At 39.9% G+C, this 23,687-nt stretch overlaps 1 long non-coding RNA gene across 1 annotated transcript; it reads right to left on the reverse strand.

The window, feature by feature from the left end:
• Nucleotides 1–18,739: 18,739 nt before the first annotated feature.
• On the reverse strand, nt 18,740–21,106 carry LOC128280932 (uncharacterized). Its single transcript, XR_008271149.1, has 3 exons — nt 20,880–21,106; nt 19,922–19,963; nt 18,740–18,984 (listed from the first exon to the last, which is right to left on the reverse strand). It is a non-coding gene; the product is annotated as an uncharacterized LOC128280932 (long non-coding RNA).
• Nucleotides 21,107–23,687: the final 2,581 nt, after the last annotated feature.

The following is a 23,687-nucleotide window of genomic DNA, read 5'->3' on the forward strand; positions in this document are numbered from 1 at the left end:
GTATTAATCCCTTACAATATTCGGCCAACCACACCTACAGATCATAGTAAGCTTCTAAGAAATCAATAAGCAACTCATTAACAAATTTTTATCAATGTTTACCACATAATCATAATTTCACTGCAAGCTGTCTTCCTGAGCAACAGCCACTAAATCATTTATAACTGGAGCTACGAAACTCCAAATCAAGTTCCGTTAATTTTCCCTGAAAATAGACTCATATATCTTCTATCCATAAAATTTTCAGAATTTTTGGTTTAGCCAATCAATACCATAATTGTCTCAAAGTTTCCCATGTTTCACTATTTGACTAATCTGACCACCCTTCATTATGAATCAAATTTCTCGTTGTACAGAATTCAAAATATGTTCTTGTTTATTTCATTAGAAACTAAACTCAATAAGCTTTAATTACACAATTTATTCAGCTTCTAATTCTTCTCCCACAATTTATGGTGATTTTCCAAAGTCACGTTACTGCTGCTGCCCCAAGCAGATTTATTACCAAATCACTCTTTCACACCTAACTTGCATGCTTGTTATTTAAACATGTATATCACCAATCAATCATCACATATCTATGATTTTACTTAAGTATAATCTCCATTTCATCATTTTAAAGCACAACATGTTAGCTGATTTTTCCTTTAACATCTAAGGCACATGCATGCTCATTTGTTTGGCTCAACTTCACCTATCTTCCATTTTTCATCAAAAGAACATGAAACAACAACCATTTCCTTCATTTTAATTCATGACTAAATGCTCACAACACAACTAAAAATCAAAATATACTTCAAGAGTTAAGGTAGAATCAAGAAGAACTCATGAACCTCAAAATAGAAGCAAGGTACCAAGAACTTACCTTCAATTTTCCTCCTCCTAATGACCAAATACTCAAGAGTTTTCTCCTCTCCTTTCTCTTCTCTAACTTTCAGCTATGATGAACAAAGATGGACAAAACTTTGTTCTTTTCACCCATTTTTCTTTTAATAAAACTTCATATTTCATCCATTTAATTCTTTAATACAAAAGACATGAAATTCTTATCATGAAACATTTACCTAACCCATTATCATGAAACATTTACCTAACCCATTATCATGGAACATTTACCTAACCTATTATCATGGAACATTTACCTAACCTATTATCAATTTGTATCAATTTGTACCATAAATTATGGATATCAAGTGCTCATATTGTCTACAACAACATGATGGCTAGCCACTTCATGTAAATGGGAGGTTTGTCATGCAAATCCTCCTATTTTGCACTCCTATTTATTTGGCCACTTCAATTTAGCCTATAGCATTTTCAAACATTTTCACATAGGTTCTATTTCATAATTTCACCCCTTTTCTTATGGAACAAAAATTAACTAAAATTGTCGGGTTCTATCTTAAGTTTGGGCTTTCTAGAGGCCCACTAACATAATTAAACCTATACCAACATTCACAGATTCCGAAAATTGGGGCGTTACAACTCTACCCTCCTTAAAGAAATTTCGTCCTCGAAATTTACGATCCAAATGTAAGAGGGTATTATTATTGCATCGTCTCTTCGGCTCCCAAACTCGAAGTTTCCTTCCTTAACTTGTTGAAAACGAGCGACCAAAGACTCATCGTTCAACTGTTTTTCCTTAATCGATCCACCCAGGTTGGCCTCACTTGCAACTCACCAGCAGACTTCTATCATCATATAGACTCGAGACGAGCAAACATTGCTCTTAGATCGAATCTGATTCTCGACTTAGAGCATCGGCTACCACATTAGCCTTGCCTGGGTGATACTCGATCGAGCAGTCATAATCCTTAAGCAACTCAATCCATCTCCTTTGCCTAAGGTTTAACTCCTTCTGAGTCAACAAATACTTAAGACTCTTGTGGTCTGTGTATATAATACACCTCTCTCCGTACAAGTAATGTCTCCAAATCTTAAGTACAAATATCACTGCCACCAACTCCAAATCATGAGTAGGATAGTTCCCTTCGTGAGTTTTAAGTTTTCGTGATGCATATGCAACCACCTTACCCTCTTGCATTAACACGCAGCCCAAACCCACGTGTGATGCGTCACTGTACACAGTAAAATCATTCCCAGACTCCGGCTGAATTAACACAAGTGCTTCAGTCAGAACTTTCTTCAACTTTTCAAAAGCTTCCTGCTGTTTCTTAGTCCATACAAACGGTACTCCTTTCCTTATGAGTTTTGTCAAAGGTGTTGCCATCACAGAAAAACCTTCCACAAACCTTCTGTAGTATCCTGCTAGTCCTAGAAAACTCCGTATTTCTGACATTGACCTAGGTAGCTTCCACTCCAAAATCGCTTCAATTTTCCGAGGGTCCACCCTAATTCCTTCAGCAGAGACCACATGTCCTAAGAAGGTTACCTTCCTCAACCAAAATTCACACTTGCTGAACTTCACAAAGAGTTTCTTCTCCCTTAATACTTACAGCACTATACGGAGATGCTCATCATGTTTCGTTTCAGTTTCAGAATATACCAGGATATCGTCAATAAAGACGACTACGAACTGATCCAAAAATGGTTGGAACACATGATTCATCAGATCCATAAACGCTGTAGGAGCGTTCTTTAGTCCAAATGGCATAACCAGAAACTCGTAATGACCATACTGAGTCCTGAATGTCATCTTTTGGATATCTGCCTTCTTGACCCTTAACTAATGATATCCAGATCGAAGGTCGATCTTGGAAAATACAGAAGCTCCTCTAAGCTGGTTGAATAGATCATCAATCCTTGGCAGTGGATACTTATTTTTAATCGTCAGTTTGTTCAATTGGCGATAATCAATGCACATCCGCATCGTACCATCCTTCTTTTTCACGAATAGCACTGGTGCTCCCCATGGAGACACGCTTGGCCTAATAAAGTCCCTATCCAACAACTCTTGAATTTGAGCCTTTAACTCCACTAACTCCTTCGGTGCCATCCTATACGGTGCGATGGACACGGGCGCCGTTCCAGGCAACAAGTCTATTCCAAACTCAACTTCTCGATTCGGAGGCAATCCTGGAAGCTCTCCGGGAAAACATCTTGGAAATCCTTTAAGGTCCTAACCTTATCCACTGACAATCCCTCCTCTTCTGACTAACTTACATATGCAAAATAGGCCTCACAACCTTTCCGAATCCACTTTTCGGCTCTTAATGCTGACACCACATTGGACAAATAATCCCTTCGCTCACCTATCACCATAACCTCCTCATCCTTTGTAGTTCTTAACACTATTTGTTTAGCGGTTGTAAATTGCAAGAGCAAGACTATCGATTTGAGGTGCGCGAATAATGAAATAATTCGGGTTGAGTCCACGGACTTAAAGGGTTGCCATTTGTAATATCGCGATGTTGGCCCGTAAATATGTAAGAAAAGGGTGCGAAGCGTACCTTGCGACGTTTCGATGACAAGGAATCGAGAAGAAACCCGAATCTGTGCCCGTGGTTTGTGAATACCGGATGTTTTCCCGAAGAATTGCCGGGTTTACCACCTGTTCGGGAAATAGAATTTGGCATCGAATTGGTACCTGGTACCACTTCAATTTCGATAGCTCCGTATCGTATGGCACCAACGGAATTAAAGGAGTTGAAAGCTCAGTTGCAAGAATTGGTGGATAGAGGTTTTGCTCGCCCGAGTTTTTCGCCTTAGGGTGCGCCGGTGTTGTTCGTGAAGAAGAAGGATGGAACCATGCGACTATGCATCGACTATCGTCAGCTTAATAAAGCGACGATAAAGAACAAATATCCGTTGCCACGTATTGACGACTTGTTCGATCAACTGAAGGGAGCCTCGGTGTTCTCGAAAATAGATTTGAGATCGGGCTACTATCAATTGCGAATCCGAGATTCGGACGTGCCCAAGGCGCCTTGAGCGAGATATGGTCACTATGAGTTCCTAGTGATGCCGTTTGGGCTCACTAATGCCCTCACGGTATTTATGGATTTAATGAATCGGATTTTTAGACCATATTTGGATCGATTAGTAGTCGTGTTCATTGATGACATCTTGGTCTATTCAAGAAATGAGACCGAACATTTGAACACCTGCGTTAGTGCTGCAAATTTTACGGACAAGCAATTATATGCTAAGTTCAAGCAAGTGTGAGTTACGGTTAGAGAGGTTAGCTTCTTGGGTCATGTGGTATCAGATCGGTATTCGAGTCGACCGAATAAAATTTCAGCGATTTAATTGGAAGCCTCAGAAATATTACAGAGGTTCGAGCTTTTTGGGGCTTGCGGTTATTACCGACGATTTGTAAAAGGCTTCTCAACGATAGCCACACCGATGACGGCTTACTCCAAAAGGACGTTAAGTTCGAATGGACGAAGAAATGCCAAAAAGTTTCGATCAATGAAAACTTATTTGATGAAGCCCCAATTCTAGTGCAACCCGAGTCCGCAAGGAGTTTGTCATCTATAGCGACGCCTCTCTACTTGGGTTAGGTTGCGTATTAATGCAAGAAGGTCGAGTTGTGGCCTATGCGTCGAGGCAATTAAAGCCACATGAGAAAAATTATCCGACTCATGATCTCGAGTTGGCGCCATCGTATTCGCCTTTAAAGATTTGGCGACATTACTTATTTGGTGAAAGGTGCCATGTATACTCGGATCACAAAAGTCTCAAATATTTGATGACCCAAAGAGACTTAAATCTGCGACAAAGACGTTGGCTTGAGCTGTTAAAGGATTATGAGCGATCATTGACTATCACCCGGAAAGGCGAATGTGGTTGCGGATGCCTTGAGTCGTAAATCGTTATTCACTTTACGAGCGATGAATGTGCACTTGTCCGTCCGATCCGACGGTGTGTTAGTGGCTGAATTGAAAGCCAAACCATTATTGACACACCAAATTCGAGAAGCTCGTAAAGTCGACGACGAGTTGGTTGCAAAGCGGGCTGCGTGTGTTCGAACAAGGACTCGGAGTTTCAAATCGACGATGACGATTGTTTGAGGTTCAAAAGTCGTCTGTGTGTCCCAAAGAATTGAACTCATTTCGATAATTTTGAATGAAGCCCATTGTAGCCGAATGGCAATCCACCCGGGAGTACGAAGATGTACAATGATTTGAAACGTCGGTTTGGTGGCATGGTATGAAGCGAGACATCTCCGACTTTGTTTCGAGATGTTTAATATGTCAACAAGTGAAAGCGGAACATCGGTGCCTTGAGATTACTTCACCAATCACGATACCCGAGTGGAAATGGGATCGAGTCACAATGGACTTTGTATCCGGACCGCCATTGTCGACAAGTAAGAAGGATGCGGTTTGGGCCGTGGTAGATCGATTGACTAAGTCGGCCCACTTTATCCCGTCGTCTGATTTTTCAATGGACAAACTAGCCAATTGTGCGTTTCTCGATTGTGAGATTACACGGGTGCCTATTTCCATCGTGTCGGATAGAGATCCGAGATTTACCTCGCGATTTTGGAAAAAGTTGCAAGAAGCTTTGGGTACCAAGTTGCATTTTAGCACCGCCTTTCACCCCCAAACCGATGGTCAATCCGGCGGATAATTCAGATACTTGAGGATATGTTAAGATGTTGCGTCCTCGAGTTTAGTGGTTCATGGGAACGGTATTTGCCGTTGATTGAATTCGCCACAACAACAACTTTCAATCAAGTATTAAGATGGCACCCTACGAGGCCTTGTGCGGTCGTAAATGCCGTACACCATTGTTTTGGACCGAGCTCGGTGAAAGCAAGATTTTCGGTGGATTTGATTAGGGATCTGAATGAAAGTGAAAGTAATCCGTGAAAGTCTGAAGATAGCCTCCGATCGTCAGAAGTCGTACGCGGATCTAAAGCGTAAGGATATCGAGTATCAGGTGGGTGATAAAGTGTTTCTCAAGGTATCGCCTTGGAAAAGGATACTCAGGTTCGACCGTAAGGGCAAGTTGAGCCCGAGGTTCATTGGGCCATATGAGATATCAGAGCGAGTCGGTCCAGTGGCATATCGCTTGATTTTGCCCCCTGAACTCAAAAAGGTTCACGATGTCTTTCACGTTTCGATGCTTCGACGCTATAGATCCGATCCATCGCACGTGATTAGTCCATCAGAAATTGAAATTCAAGCTAATATGAGTTATGAGGAAGAACCGATTCAGTATCCTATCATGAGAAGTGAAAGAGTTGCGAAACAAGCGGGTTCCGCTAGTGAAAGTGTTATGGCTCAAGCACGGATAGAAGAAGCTACTTGGGAGACCGAGAACTCTATGAAAGAGCGATATCCAAACCTATTTACCGGTAAGATTTTCGGGGACGAAAATTTCTTAAGAGGGGGAGAGTTGTGACAGCCCAAAATAGACCCTAGCCGGAATGTGGTTTCGGGACCACAAAACCGAGGCATAACAATAATTTAAAATTTATTTCGATGCCTATAATATGTGTGTATTCATGTATGACATTTTTGATGATTGATTTAGTGTTATAAAGGTGAATTCCACTAGAAAGGACTTAGTAGTGAACTTTGAAAATACGATAGGAAAGGGTGATGACTAATTAAAGCATGCATGCAAAATAATGGACTTGCATGTCAAATTCCCCTTTTACAAGTAATGGCCGGCCATGACAAAGAGATATGGGTTAAACATGTCATGAAACATGTTTTGTTGGGCATTAGGGAGAAATAGTAAACAAATAAGCATGGGTAAGAAAAGAATGAAAAAAATGTGTGTGAGAGAGTGGCATACCCCATTGCCGTGCAACAACCAAGAAGAAAAACAAAAAAATTTGTTCATGCTTGCTCTCTCCTTTTGGCCGAAAATACTAGGAGGAAGAAGGATTTTTGCTTCATTTCCTTTGTTTAGAAGAGATCTAGAAGGTGATTTGGCTAAATTTGCATCAAGATTAAGGTATGTATGAGGTTGTGTTGGGAGTTTCATGCATGTTTTGGTTGCTAACTTGATGTGCATGTTAGCCATGGCTCAAATCTTTGTTATGCCATGGAAATGGTATTTGGCCAAAGTTGTTATAGTGATAAAGCCATTGCATGCTAAGTGTGAAGCTTGATGATGATGCATGCAAAGATGGATTGCCTACTCTTGAGTAAGACTTTGAGTTTTCTCTTTGTTTTATCATGATTGAAGTTGAAGAGGAGCATGATTGTCATATTCGCCATGATGCATTCTTGAGCATGATTCATGCTTCTTGCATGTTAGTTAAAATTTGTGTTTTGGATGGCTATGGACACCTTGAAAATTCGGCCATGCTCATATATGCATATATATGATTGCACATTATGTTTGGTTATGAACTAAGTGATGAATATATTGGTTTAAAGAAGAAAATGTGGAAGAATGCTTGTGAAATTGCAAGCACAATTGCCTAGCACACATATAAGTGCTTGATGCTATATTATAAGTTTTGGGCCACAATGTGCAAAGCATTAATTAGTAAATTGCATGCTGTTTTTGTGAGGTATTAAGTGCAAAATTGACCTCAACATGTACATGAATATTCGGCCTTGGGTAGCCTATTGAAGGCCTTAGCATTTCCTTGATGCTCAAATAAATTGTATTGAATTGCTTGATGTAGTATAAAATGTGCATGACCATTGTGTATTCAAGCTAAAGAGTGGCCATATGACCATTTAAAATCCTTGTCATATTCGCCATAAGCAAGCACAATGAGGTTTTAATAAATTGAATTTGTTTGAATTAGCTCAAGAGCTAAGAGGGCCACAATTGGACAAGGGGAAGGAAAAGGTGATCGAATAGCCGAAAAAGCCGTTCGACAACATCCGAGGTAAGTCCTCAAGAAGTGACCTTACTTGAATTATGTGAGATGAAATATGGATGTGTATGATTATTGATTATGTGTGTATGAGTATTTGAATTCTACCGGGCTAAGTCCCGGCGAATATGCTAATGATTATAATTGTGTTTGAGCCTTAGTAACGAAAATGAAATATGTATGTCCAATGATTATTGATGTATGTGTGCATGAGAAATTGAATGATATCCGGGCTAAGCCCCGAAGGCAATTATGCTGGAATTTATATCCGGGTTAAGACCCGAAGGCAATTGTGCTAGTGGCTATATCCGGGCTAAGACCCGAAGGCATTCGTGCGAGTTATTCTATCCGGGCTAAGACCAAGGCATTTGTGCACGTGATTATATCCGGTTATATTCCGAAGAATCTTGGGCTGGAGGTGAGTGTTGGTTGCTGTAATGAATTCAATCAGTACACTCGAAAAGCCCAAAGGATAAGGTACGTTATATGTGCATTAGAAAGTCGACATGTTTGAGCAACATTTGCTCAATCGACTAATGAATTTCAGTTATTGAATTGATTGATACTTTGTGAAATTATATAATGATGAAGTGTGAAGTAAGAATGTGTATAAATGAAATGATGCATTTGGCTATGTGAATGAAATGCTGTAATTAGAGTTGATTATATTCCTTGAGACTTACTAAGCATAAAAATGCTTACCCGTTGCTTTGGCTCTCGCTTTTTTTTAGATTTCGCTCAAGCAATCGGATTTGGGATCGTTGAAGTCAAGTCATCCACACTATCAAGCCTCCATTTTGGTATAAATTTTGGTTGAACTTGAGATGGCATGTATAGGACTACCTCTTGTTTGTTAAATATGTTGTAATGTAAGTATGTACGGCCATGCGAAAATGGCTCGAAAAGGGAAGCATGAACTTAGACTAATTGTGGTTTGTATATATATATTTGGTGTCATGATGTGGCTATGGCTTGGAAATGGGAATGTTGGTCATATGATCAGCCATTGGCATGGTTAAAATGATCATATATGAACCTATGTATGGCAAGACTAGTTGATTCATGGAGACTACCAAATAGGTAAGCCCTACCTTAAAACAGATGCTGCCAGCTGCAGTGGCGTGAATGTGAAAAATCACCAAAATTCATAGGAATGGAATTAAATAGTGAATAAGCTATGTCAATGAACCTTGATGAGTCTATTTTCTTATGGAAGAAACGAAATGGTCATAGGAGTTACAGGTTAAGAGATATTAAAGCTATTGTGAGACAGGGCCAGAATGGTTTCTGGGTTCCCTGTCGCAACTTTAAAAATTCACTATAAATTATACAAAAATAATTAGGAGACATAACTTATATGTACAGATTCCATTTTGAGTCTAATTTGATTAGAAACAAACGGCACCAGCATTAAAGCCCTGTACAGAGAGATATTCAAGTTATACCACGCGAAGGTCAGAGCAGTCGATCCCTGTAACATGGGTGACTTTAACTAATAAACTGTACCAATTGGCCCGACCAAAAATTCTAGAAATAAATACATGGATGGATATATGAGTCTAAATTCAGGGAAAATTTACGAAACCAGTTTCCGAGTTGTGAAACTCGAGATATGATTTTTAAGGCGACAGTGACGCAGTTTTTTTCCAGCCTGACTAGAAATGTCCAATGGATGGGCAAAACAAGTGAACTTGGCTTGCTAACCCCTCGTGTCCGACACCGGCGATGGTCTCGGGTTCGGGGTGTTACAATTTTATTGGTATCAGAGCCACGGTTTAGTCGATTCTAGGACTACCGTGATGTGTTTGGGGTCTAGCTATACATGCCATTAAATGATGAATCGATAGTGTGGTGATTTCGACAATTTGACTTTGTGTTTGTTTATAGCAATGGATCCCGATCCCAACCGAGCGATAGCTCATGATGTGGAGAGTGTGGCGCTGCTCGCGCAAGGGACAGCGCCGGCGGACTCTCAACCTATGGCCAGCAATCCTAATGACGAGGCTAGGCAAGCCTTTTATAGTGTGATGAGCGAATGGTTTAATCAATACATTCGAACCAACACTACTGTTCCACAACCTCCATTCCCGACAAATGCAACCCCGCCCTACAATATCTCCGGTGGATGACCAAATAAGGTTAAGTAAGCCCCAATCGATAGGATTCGAAAACATGGGGCCACTGAATTTAAGGCTACGGATGATGATGATGCCGAAGCGAGCTGAATTTTGGTTAGATAACACTATCCGGTGCTTGATGAGCTATCCTGTACACCGATGAGTGCTTAAAGTGTACCATCTCCTTGCTACGTGAGTCCGCCTACTATTGGTGGAGTACTCGACTTACGTGGTGCCTAGAGAGCAAGTGACTTGGGAATTCTTTCAAACCGAGTTCAAAAAGTATATCGATCGAGATTCATCGACCAAAAGCGGAGGAATTTCTTGATCTTAAGCAAGGTTCTATGTCCGTTACCGACTACGAACGAAAGTTTGTGAGGCTTAGCCGGTACGCGCGAGAATGCATTTCATCTGAAGCTATTATGTGTAAACGCTTCGAGGATGGGCTGAATGATGATATAAGGATGTTTGTTGGCATTCTCGAGATACGAGAGTTCGTAGTACTTGTTGAGCGAGCTTGTAAAGCCGAAGAGCTTAGAAAGGAGAAACAAAAAGCTGATGTGGGAACTGGAGAATTCCGAAAGAGGTCCTCGGGAAAGTCTCTTCAACAAGCATCGAAGAGATTTCGAGATGATGCGAGCCGGTCTAGAGGCGTTTCGGGCTTTTCTAGACGAGGACGCGATCGACCCCCTGTGACCACACGAGTTACCTCGATCGCCGGTGGTGGAAATGATCGCCTAGAGAGGGCGGAGTGTCCACATTGTGGCAAATGGCATTCGGGGAGCTGTTGGTTTCGTGATCGCTCCTGCTATAAGTGTGGATCGGCCGACCACTTTATGAAGGATTGCCCGAGGATGCATGAGCAGAATGTAAGTCGAGTGCAAACCCGGGTGCTACCATCGCCGAGGTAGGCCACCTAGAAATATGGGCAATGTCATGGCGGTCGAGAGGATCTAGAGATGCTACCATCGGATCTTAGGCTCGTGCTCTGCTAGGACTTATGCCATACGCGCGCCGAGGATGCTGCCTCTCCGGATGTTATTACCGTACTTTCACTCTTTTCAATACAAATGTGATTGCTTTGATTGACCCCGGTTCTACTCATTCATATATATGTGAAACCTTAGCATCCAAAGAAGACTTTGCCCATTGAGTCTCTCGAGTTTGTAATTCGGTGTCAAACCCTTGGGTCATTACGTGCTTGTCAACAAAGTGTGCAAGAAAAGTCCCTAGTGTTCCGAGGTTCTTGTTTTCCGGCGGACTTGATGCTTTTGCCGTTCGATGAGTTCGATGTTATTCTTGGTTTGGATTGGTTGACCATGCACGATGCGGTTGTAAATTGCAAGAGCAAGACTATCGATTTGAGGTGCGCGAATAATGAAATAATTGGGTTGAGTCCACGGACTTAAAGGGTTGCGGTATGTAATATCGGCGATGTTGGCCCGAAATATGTAAGAAAAGGGTGCGAAGCGTACCTTGCGACGTGCTTTCGATGACAAGGAATCGAGAAGAAACCCGAATCTGTGCCCGTGGTTTGTGAATACCGGATGTTTTCCCGAAGAATTGCGGGTTTACCACTGTTCGGAAATAGAATTTGGCATCGAATTGGTACCGGTACCACTTCAATTTCGATAGCTCCGTATCGTATGGCACCAACGGAATTAAAGGAGTTGAAAGCTCGGTTGCAAGAATTGGTGGATAGAGGTTTTGCTCGCTTGAGTTTTTCGCCTTAGGGTGCGCGGTGTTGTTCGTGAAGAAGAAGGATGGAACCATGCGACTATGCATCGACTATCGTCGACAATAAAGCGACGATAAAGAACAAATATCCGTTGCCACGTATTGACGACTTGTTCGATCAAGCTGAAGGAGCCTCGGTGTTCTCGAAAATAGATTTGAGATCGGGCTACTATCAATTGCGAATCCGAGATTCGGACGTGCCCAAGGCGCCTTGAGCGAGATATGGTCACTATGAGTTCCTAGTGATGCCGTTTGGGCTCACTAATGCCCTCGCGGTATTTATGGATTTAATGAATCGGATTTTTAGACCATATTTGGATCGATTCGTAGTCGTGTTCATTGATGACATCTTGGTCTATTCAAGAAATGAGACCGAACATCTGAACACTGCGGTTAGTCTTTGCAAATTTTACGGGACAAGCAATTATATGCTAAGTTCAGCAAGTGTGAGTTACGGTTAGAGAGGTTAGCTTCTTGGGTCATGTGGTATCTCGCATCGGGTATTCGAGTCGACGAATAAAATTTCAGCCGTACTTAATTGGAAGCCTCAGAAATATTACAGAGGTTCGAGCTTTTTGGGGCTTGCGGTTATTACCGACGATTTGTAAAAGGCTTCTCAACGATAGCCACACCGATGACGGCTACTCCAAAAGGACGTTAAGTTGAATGGACGAAGAAATGCCAAAAAGTTTCGATCAATGAAAACTTATTTGTTGAAGCCCCAATTCTAGTGCAACCCGAGTCCCAAGCAAGGAGTTTGTCATCTATAGCGACGCTCTCTACTTGGGTTAGGTTGCGTATTAATGCAAGAAGGTCGAGTTGTGGCCTATGCGTCGAGGCAATTAAAGCCACATGAGAAAAATTATCCGACTCATGATCTCGAGTTGGCCGCCATCGTATTCGCCTTAAAGATTTGGCGACATTACTTATTTGGTGAAAGGTGCCATGTATACTCGGATCACAAAAGTCTCAAATATTTGATGACCCAAAGAGACTTAAATCTGCGACAAAGACGTTGGCTTGAGTCATTAAAGGATTATGAGTGATCATTGACTATCACCGGGAAAGGCGAATGTGGTTGCGGATGCCTTGAGTCGTAAATCGTTATTCACTTTCTGACGATGAATGTGCACTTGTCCGTCCGATCCGACGGTGTGTTAGTGGCTGAATTGAAAGCCAAACCATTATTGACACACCAAATTCGAGAAGCTCGAGAAAGTCGACGACGAGTTGGTTGCAAAGCGGGCTGCGTGTGTTCGAACAAGGACTCGGAGTTTCAAATCGACGATGACGATTGTTTGAGGTTCAAAAGTCATCTGTGTGTCCCAAAGAATTGAACTCATTTCGATAATTTTGAATGAAGCCCATTGTAGCCGAATGGCAATCCACCCGGGAGTACGAAGATGTACAATGATTTGAAACGTCGGTTTGGTGGCATGGTATGAAGCGAGACATCTCCGACTTTGTTTGAGATGTTTAATATGTCAACAAGTGAAAGCGGAACATCGGTGCCTTGAGATTACTTCACCAATCACGATACCCGAGTGGAAATGGGATCGAGTCACAATGGACTTTGTATCCGGACCGCCATTGTCGACAAGTAAGAAGGATGCGGTTTGGGCCGTGGTAGATCGATTGACTAAGTCGGCCCACTTTATCCCCGTGACGTCTGATTTTTCAATGGACAAACTAGCCAATTATACGTTTCTCGATTGTGAGATTACACGGGTGCCTATTTCCATCGTGTCGGATAGAGATCCGAGATTTACCTCGCGATTTTGGAAAAAGTTGCAAGAAGCTTTGGGTACCAAGTTGCATTTTAGCACCGCCTTTCACCCCAAACCGATGGTCAATCCGAGCGGATAATTCGAGATACTTGAGGATATGTTAAGATGTTGCGTCCTCGAGTTTAGTGGTTCATGGGAGCGGTATTTGCCGTTGATTGAATTCGCCACAACAACAAACTTTCAATCAAGTATTAAGATGGCACCCTACGAGGCCTTGTACGGTCGTAAATGCCGTACACCATTGTTTTGGGTGAGCTCGGTGAAAGCAAGATTTTCGGGTGGATTTGATTAGGGATCTTTGAGCGAGAAAGTGAAAGTAATCCGTGAAAGTCGAAGATAGCCTCCGATCGTCGAGAAGTCGACGCGGATCTAAAGCGTAAGGATATCGAGTATCGGTGGGTGATAAAGTGTTTCTCAAGGTATCGCCTTGGAAAAGGATACTCGAGTTCAATAGTAAGGGCAAGTTGAGCCCGAGGTTCATTGGGCCATATGAGATATCGAGCGAGTCGGTCCGGTGGCATATCGCTTGATTTTGCCCCCGAACTCAAAAGGTTCACGATGTCTTTCACGTTTCGATGCTTGACGCTATAGATCCGATCCATCGCACGTGATTAGTCCATCAGAAATTGAAATTCAAGCTAATATGAGTTATGAGGAAGAACCGATTCGTATCCTATCATGAGAAGTGAAAGAGTTGCGAAACAAGCGGGTTCCGCTAGTGAAAGTGTTATGGCTCAAGCACGGGATAGAAGAAGCTACTTGGGAGACCGAGAACTCTATGAAAGAGCGATATCCAAACCTATTTACCGGTAAGATTTTCGGGGACGAAAATTTCTTAAGAGGGGGAGAGTTGTGACAGCCCAAAATAGACCCTAGCCGGAATGTGGTTTCGGGACCACAAAACCGAGGCATAACAATAATTTAAAATTTATTTCGATGCCTATAATATGTGTGTATTCATGTATGACATTTTTTGATGATTGATTTAGTGTTATAAAGGTGAATTCCACTAGAAAGGACTTAGTAGTGAACTTTGAAAATACGATAGGGAAAGGGGTGATGACTAATTAAAGCATGCATGCAAAATAATGGACTTGCATGTCAAATTCCCCCTTTTTACAAGTAATGGCCGGCCATGACAAAGAGATATGGGTTAAACATGTCATGAAACATGTTTTGTTGGGCATTAGGGAGAAATAGTAAACAAATAAGCATGGGTAAGAAAAGAATGAAAAAAATGTGTGTGAGAGAGTGGCATACCCCATTGCCGTGCAACCAAGAAGAGAAAAACAAAAAAATTTGTTCATGCTTGCTCTCTCCCTTTTTGGCCGAAAATACTAAGAGGAAGAAGGGATTTTTGCTTCATTTCCTTTGTTTAGAAGAGATCTAGAAGGTGATTTGGCTAAATTTGCATCAAGATTAAGGTATGTATGAGGTTGTGTTGGGAGTTTCATGCATGTTTTGGTTGCTAACTTGATGTGCATGTTAGCCATGGCTCAAATCTTTGTTATGCCATGGAAATGGTATTTGGCCAAAGTTGTTATAGTGATAAAGCCATTGCATGCTAAGTGTGAAGCTTGATGATGATGCATGCAAAGATGGATTGCCTACTCTTGAGTAAGACTTTGAGTTTTCTCTTTGTTTTATCATGATTGAAGTTGAAGAGGAGCATGATTGTCATATTCGCCATGATGCATTCTTGAGCATGATTCATGCTTCTTGCATGTTAGTTAAAAATTTGTGTTTTGGATGGCTATGGACACCTTGAAAATTCGCCATGCTCATATATGCATATATATGATTGCACATTATGTTTGGTTATGAACTAAGTGATGAATATATTGGTTTAAAGAAGAAAATGTGGAAGAATGCTTGTGAAATTGCAAGCACAATTCGCCTAGCACACATATAAGTGCTTGATGCTATATTATAAGTTTTGGGCCACAATGTGCAAAGCATTAATTAGTAAATTGCATGCTGTTTTTGTGAGGTATTAAGTGCAAAATTGACCTCAACATGTACATGAATATTCGGCCTTGGGTAGCCTATTGAAGGCCTTAGCATTTCCTTGATGCTCAAATAAATTGTATTGAATTGCTTGATGTAGTATAAAATGTGCATGACCATTGTGTATTCAAGCTAAAGAGTGGCCATATGACCATTTAAAATCCTTGTCATATTCGCCATAAGCAAGCACAATGAGGTTTTAATAAATTGAATTTGTTTGAATTAGCTCAAGAGCTAAGAGGGCCACAATTGGACAAGGGGAAGGAAAAGGTGATCGAATAGCCGAAAAAGCCGTTCGACAACATCCGAGGTAAGTCCTCAAGAAGTGACCTTACTTGAATTATGTGAGATGAAATATGGATGTGTATGATTATTGATTATGTGTGTATGAGTATTTGAATTCTACCCGGGCTAAGTCCCGAAGGCGAATATGCTAATGATTATAATTGTGTTTGAGCCTTAGTAACGAAAATGAAATATGTATGTCCAATGATTATTGATGTATGTGTGCATGAGAAATTGAATGATATCCGGCTAAGCCCCAAGGCAATTATGCTGGAATTTATATCCGGTTAAGACCAAGGCAATTGTGCTAGTGGCTATATCCGGGCTAAGACCAAGGCATTCGTATGCGAGTTATTCTATCCGGGCTAAGACCGAAGGCATTTGTGCACGTGATTATATCCGGTTATATTCGAAGAATCTTGGGCTGGAGGTGAGTGTTGGTTGCTGTAATGAATTCAATCAGTACACTCGAAAAGCCCAAAGGATAAGGTACGTTATATGTGCATTAGAAAGTCGACATGTTTGAGCAACATTTGCTCAATCGACTAATGAATTTCAGTTATTGAATTGATTGATACTTTGTGAAATTATATAATGATGAAGTGTGAAGTAAGAATGTGTATAAATGAAATGATGCATTTGGCTATGTGAATGAAATGCTGTAATTAGAGTTGATTATATTCCTTGAGACTTACTAAGCATAAAATGCTTACCCGTTGCTTTGGCTCTCGCTTTTTTTAGATTTCGCTCAAGCAATCGGATTTGGGATCGTTGAAGTCGAAGTCATCCACACTATCAAGCCTCCATTTTGGTATAAATTTTGGTTGAACTTCAGATGGCATGTATAGGACTACCTCATGTTTGTTAAATATGTTGTAATGTAAGTATGTACGGCCATGCGAAAATGGCTCGAAAAGGAAGCATGAACTTAGACTAATTGTGGTTTGTATATATATATTTGGTGTCATGATGTGGCTATGGCTTGGAAATGGGAATTTTGGTCATATGATCAGCCATTGGCATGGTTAAAATGATCATATATGAACCTATGTATGGCAAGACTAGTTGATTCATGGAGACTACCAAATAGGTAAGCCCTACCTTAAAACAGATGCTGCCAGCTGCAGTGGCGTGAATGTGAAAAATCACAAAATTCATAGGAATGGAATTAAATAGTGAATAAGCTATGTAAATGAACCTTGATGAGTCTATTTTCTTATGGAAGAAACGAAATGGTCATAGGAGTTACAGGTTAAGAGATATTAAAGCTATTGTGAGACAGGGCCAGAATGGTTTCTGGGTTCCCTGTCGTAACTTTAAAAATTCACTATAAATTATCCAAAAAGAATTAGGAGACATACCTTATATGTACAGATTCCATTTTGAGTCTAGTTTCATTAGAAACAAACGGTACCAGCATTAAAGCCCTGTACAGAGAGATATTCAAGTTATACCACGCGAAGGTCAGAGCAGTCGATCCCTGTAACATGGGTGACTTTAACTAATAAACTGTACCAATTGGCCCGACCAAAAATTCTAGAAATAAATCCATGGATGTATATATGAGTCTAAATTCAGGGAAAATTTACGAAACCAGTTTCCGAGTTGTGAAACTCGAGATATGATTTTTAAGGCGACAGTGACGCAGTTTTTTTCCAGCCTGACTGGAAATGTCCAATGGATGGGCAAAACAAGTGAACTTGGCTTGCTAACCCCTCGTGTCCGACACCGGCGATGGTCTCGGGTTTGGGGTGTTACATTCCCAGAATGAGGTCAAACTCTCCGAACGGTAACTCCATCAGATCTCCAGGAAAAAAAGCTTGCCTTGAGTTTCTAAGGGTACATTCCTATACAGTTTGTCTACCCTAACCGAGTGACCCAAGGGACTTAGTACAGATTCCCCACTCACAATCTCCTCAGAGCAGTCCAAGTCGTCCATAATCCGTTCTGTGGCCTCCAACTAATATTCCGCCACATTCAGGGCTATACCAGACATGCCCTTAAAGATCTCCGTTCCGTTAGTCCCGAAGTCATTCAGAAATAGATCCCTGAATTTTGTTGCCCAAACTTGCTCCGGCAACCCTTTCCAGAACATGAAGCATTGCCTGTGACAAGGCATCATCCTCGGCGGCTCTATCATACGGCCCATTCTCATTCGTCGGTGGTGGTCGTGCTACTCCAGTGGGTATGTGTTCAGAAGACGAAGATCCAGCTTGAGTACTACCTCGACCTCGACCACGACCACGGCCTCTTCCCTGAGTAGCTCTCGTACTCATATCGATTTATCTTGATTACGAATTTTTATGCATCAATTTAATATTCCAGTGTTTATTATAGATTTTTTATGAATCAGACAGTAATTCAAAGTTTGTTTTCGCAGAATCGAAGTCTAGCTACAGTTTCAGTCTCTTATCAGATTTTCCTATGGTTTCAGAATCATCCTATCTAGAGTATCCTAGTAGGGTTTGAAGATGAACAGATAATTCAGGAAAATATTCAGAAAAGTTCAGAGTAATACTTACAGGCTTGAGCCGGAGATTCGGAATGCCACCTTCTAAAGACCTAAATTTTGAAATTCGAGTTTTTCGCATTCTTTATAAAATTTTCGTTATCGAAAATCTTTGTTTTTGTAAACCCATTCCACAGCCGAGTTGTTGCAATCTAGGCTCTGATACCACTAAATGTAGCACCCCAAACCTGGCCCAGAAGTTATGGTCGGATCCGGCATGCCACATCAAAAATGTTAAAAAAAAATTCCATTCTAAGTCCAGAAAATCGTACTTGATGTTCAAAAGATTAATTCATTAAAGGTTAAAGTGAATGGAAGCTGTGCACCAGGTAGGAAACCGTAAAAGAGGTGGTGAGTCCATCGGACTGCTTAAGTACTAAGCTCCCTTCGGATCCAATCCTAGACATGCATACCGCCATTCCTTAACGTCATGGATATTTCTAGGAAACCGATTTGATTAAGTAATTCTTAGGAAAAGTGATTAATTTTGGAAAATACTTTCATTGCGGAAGCTTTGCTTGTTGTCGTGTTATTTTGAAATCAATTGTTGTTTTTGAAAACGCGCCCTAAAGCTATCCAATTTCAACAGTTAAAATAAGTATTACCTATCTTAGTAATACATATTAAAAACCATCAAAAATAAATAAGCGGCCTTATTACATTTAAAAGCCCAAAACCTCAAACATAATTAAAAGGATGTCCAGTTCACCAGAAGAAAATCAAACTTTCAGAATGGGTGGCCACTTCGAATTCCCTCACAGCTCCAAGCCCACTATGGTTGGGGATTACCTGCGTGGATGAAAATAATAGGGGTGAGTTTGGGGAAACTCAGTGTGTAAATTAACCCAACCATAGCCTATATCAGCTCAAACCACAGAAATAAAATAAGTTGGCCTTAGCCTGCAATGTAATCTGAGAATAAAGCCCATAAGCCCATAATGTAAGCGAGCAGATATTACATGTTTATGCAGAAATCCAACCCAGATTCATCCTAATACCCCCGTACCAGCGTTACACCATGTGGGGAGACTACTCGACCCATCCAACCGCTACACACCACAGAATTTGCAGCATGGCTGCGAGAAGCGAATAATGTGACAGAGTCACGGAGATCTGAATAATCGTGGTAGGGCCACCAGAACAGATATATGTGGCAGAGCCACCAGATCAGATATTTGTGGCAGAGCCACCAGATCAGATATTTGTGGCAGAGCCACCAGATCAGATATTTGTGGCATAGCCACCAGAACACTTCCTCCATAATATAACCCATGTCCCATGCAACAGATATATAATCATGGCATACATCATACAGAATCAAATCGTCATGCTTTTCAGTCAAAATTAACCCTAGGGGTATAACGGTAATTTTGCACCTAGGGGTATAAGAGTAATTTTCCATACATAGGGGTATTACAGTAATTTAGCTACTTTTAGGGTTTTCATGCATATCCTAACTATTTACGTACTATCAGAACACTTACCGAGCATACTTACTGAATTGGGCCCGTTGGCCTATGAACCCAATCTTTGGCCCATTAAGTCCAAATATCAAAATATACGAAATCGCGCGTACTGCAGTTTATTACTTTAGATTACCAAATATACAAACCCAACTATCTTACAAGCATTCGCACACTCGCAAATTCCCAAAATGCCGACTTTTCGGCATTTCGGCTTTTCGGCTTTTGCCAATCTAGTCTATGAGAGGGTGTCAATTACACACCTGTTTGCGACGATATGCTGACGAGATCCACACACGAACCGCCTACAATTGGATTACTAACACGTTAATCTAACTATTCAAATACAAACTACGTATTAATCCCTTACAATATTCGGCCAACCACACCTACAGATCATAGTAAGCTTAGAAGAAAACAATAAGCAACTCATTAACAAATTTTTGTCAATGTTTACCACATAATCATAATTTCACTGCCAGCTGTCTTCCTGAGCAACAGTCACTAAATCATTTATAACTGGAGCTACGAAACTCCAAATCAAGTTCCGTTAATTTTCCCTGAAAATAGACTCATATATCTTCTATCCATAAAATTTTCAGAATTTTTGGTTTAGCCAATCAATACCAGAATTGTCTCAAAGTTTCCCATGTTTCACTGTTTGACTAATTTGACCACCCTTCATTATGAATCAAATTTCTCGTTGTACAGAATTCAAAATATGTTCTTGTTTATTTAATTAGAAACTAGACTCAATAAGCTTTAATTACACAATTTATTCAGCTTCTAATTCTTCTCCCACAATTTATGGTGATTTTCCAAAGTCACATTACTGCTGCTGTCCCAAGCAGATTTATTACCAAATCACTCTTTCACACCTAACTTGCATGCTTGTTATTTAAACATGTATATCACCAATCAATCATCACATATCTATGATTTTACTTAAGTATAATCTCCATTTCATCATTTTAAAGCACAACATGTTAGCTGATTTTTCCCTTTAACATCTAAGGCACATGCATGCTCATTTGTTTGGCTCAACTTCACCTATCTTCCATTTTTCATCAAAAGAACATGAAACAACAACCATTTCCTTCATTTTAATTCATGAATAAATGCTCACAACACAACTAAAAATCAAAATATACTTCAAGAGTTAAGGTAGAATCAAGAAGAACTCATGAACCTCAAAATAGAAGCAAGGTACCAAGAACTTACCTTCAATTTTCCTCCTCCTAATGACCAAATACTCAAGAGCTTTCTCCTCTCCTTTCTCTTCTCTAACTTTCAGCTATGATGAACAAAGATGGACAAAACTTTGTTCTTTTCACCCATTTTTCTTTTAATAAAACTTCATATTTCATCCATTTAATTCTTTAATACAAAAGACATGAAATTCTTATCATGAAACATTTACCTAACCCATTATCATGGAACATTTACCTAACCTATTATCATGGAACATTTACCTAACCTATTATCAATTTGTATCAATTTGTACCATAAATTATGGATATCAAGTGCTCATATTGTCTACAACAACATGATGGCTAGCCACTTCATGTAAAATGGGAGGTTTGTCATGCAAATCCTCCTATTTTGCACTCCTATTTATTTGGCCACTTCAATTTAGCCTATAGCATTTTCAAACATTTTCACATAGGTTCTATTTCATAATTTCACCCCCTTTTTCTTATGGAACAAAAATTAACTAAAATTGTCGGGTTCTATCTTAAGTTTGGGCTTTCTAGAGGCCCACTAACATAATTAAACCTATGCCAACATTCACAGGATTCCCGAAAATTGGGGCGTTACACCCTATTTTAGGATGTTACACATGTGACTTGGCCTTGTGGCATATCAATATACCCTACCGGATTGGCACGGCCTAGCACATGGCCTGGCACACGGGCATGTATGGCCATTTTTAGGGCACACGGACTAGCCACACGGGCGTGTGTGTTGGCCGTGTAACCCAAGTCAGAGAGTTACACGGGGTAGGACACAGGCTGGGACACGGCCATGTGCTCCCATTTCGAATGTTCACACAGACGTGTCTATTGGTCGTGTGAGACACACGACCGAGCCACACGAGTGTGTGTCCCCTATTTTATGCAAAAATTTTCTAAGTGTTGAAAAATTTTCTAAGTTATCGGTTTAGTCCCAAACCACCCTGAATGCATGTTTTGGGTCTTATAAGCTCGTATTGGGGACGAAATGATTGGTTGTGAATGAATTGTATATGAAATAATTTATTTTTATGTGAAATGTATGTTTAAATGTGTTGTAAGGCTGATAATGCTCCGTAATCCTATTCCAGTGTTGAATACGGGTAAGGGGTGTTACAGCCATAGACTCCCCCATGGTCGGGTACACTCGCAAGTTTGAAGGTTTCAAACTTGCTATTTTAAGGTAGGGGCAAATCTAGGAAGGCATGATAAGTGGAGGGTTTTGAATGGAAATTCAAGGAGTCTTCAAGTGCTGTTTTGCAAGCCAAATAACTAGCCAAACAAGCTGATTAGGTCAGCATGTGGGACGGTTTTGGGCAGCCCAATATTAATTAATATTAATTATATAATCCAAAATAAATTGGATTAAAGTTAAAATTAATTATATTATGAATTAATATTCATAATTTGGACCATCTTCGGCTGAAAAATTAATTCGCCTCGATGCTTCAAAAATCGCTTCTCAGTTTTTCACTTCTAGCAGTGTTTGTCGAGCCAATTTTCGCCCTTTGTGTGAATCTATCGAAAATGATAAAAAATAATCAAATTTTATTATAAAATTAATTAAAATTCAACATGTTAATAATTTAAGTACAATTTAATTATTTTATAATTATTATATATTTTTCTGCAAGAATTACTACGAAATTGCATGAATTTTAGTTAAAAAGGGCATGAAAAAGTTTGTATATTTTCGTGTTTCGAAGAAGATGTTAACATTCTCTTTCTTTCCACTTATTAGGTTATTTATAGTTTAAATAAAACATAAATAACTTAAAGAATCATGTTTAATTTAATTTTAATTAATCATTAAAATTACAGAATGAACATGCCACCATCCTTCACTACTACTAAATTAAAAATGGTTTAATTGTCATTTTAGGCCTTTGGCTAATTGCTATTTAAATCCTTAAGCCTTTTGCCAATTAGAAATCTATAGCGACTGAATTTTTATAATTAGTCCTAGGCCTTAATTCACCATAATTTCATATTAATTGCTTCACAAAATTTCAATTTATTTATATAATAACTTTGTAAATATCCCTATTAAATATTTGCATACTTAATTTACGAAAATAGAGTCTCAAAACTTCAACTTTTGACACCCCTAAAAATCAAGTTGTTATAGTTAGAAGGTTTGTTAGATTACTTAAAGAAAAAAGGGGTTGACCCTTTTTTTCTGATACGAATGTGTTTCATGATTTTTGTTAAGAAATCTCTTGATGCTGATGTTACAAAAGCTTAATTGATGGATAAAGTTATAAGGTTGAGGAAAAGGTTTGAAAACAATACTAGGAAAGGTAAAAATGATGAATATAGTACTTTTTTTAATAAGAACAGAAAATTTTTTATTTGATCAAAAAGATTTGGGATAAAGAAGGGCTTGCTACAAAGGGAAGTAATGGTAAGGGTACATTGAAAGCAAAGGAAGCGGTGGATGGTGTGGTGGCTACTATGAAGGGATTTGAAATTTTAGGAGTTGGTCTGGCATGGGTAACTTTAGAAATGAAGTTTTAAAGCATGCATTGAATGATTGTGGGTGATAAGGCAGTTACTTTTGAATAGAAATATGGGGGTGAAAAGGTAGTTTCTATAAAGGAGAAATAAAGAAAATTGAAGGTTTATGCATTAGAGTTGTATTTGGAGAGGAATGATTTGGTAGTGGAAGGAGCTACGTCGATGTTAGAATATTACAAGTCCCAAGATGCATAAAGTAGTTCTCTTGTTTATTGTTAAGAAATTTTTTCTTGGAATTTATCTTTAGGGTTTGTGTAATCCACTTTTGGTGTTTTTATTT

Source organism: Gossypium arboreum, chromosome 9 (genome assembly GCF_025698485.1).
Source record: "Gossypium arboreum isolate Shixiya-1 chromosome 9, ASM2569848v2, whole genome shotgun sequence".
NCBI classification, from domain to species: Eukaryota; Viridiplantae; Streptophyta; class Magnoliopsida; order Malvales; family Malvaceae; genus Gossypium; species Gossypium arboreum.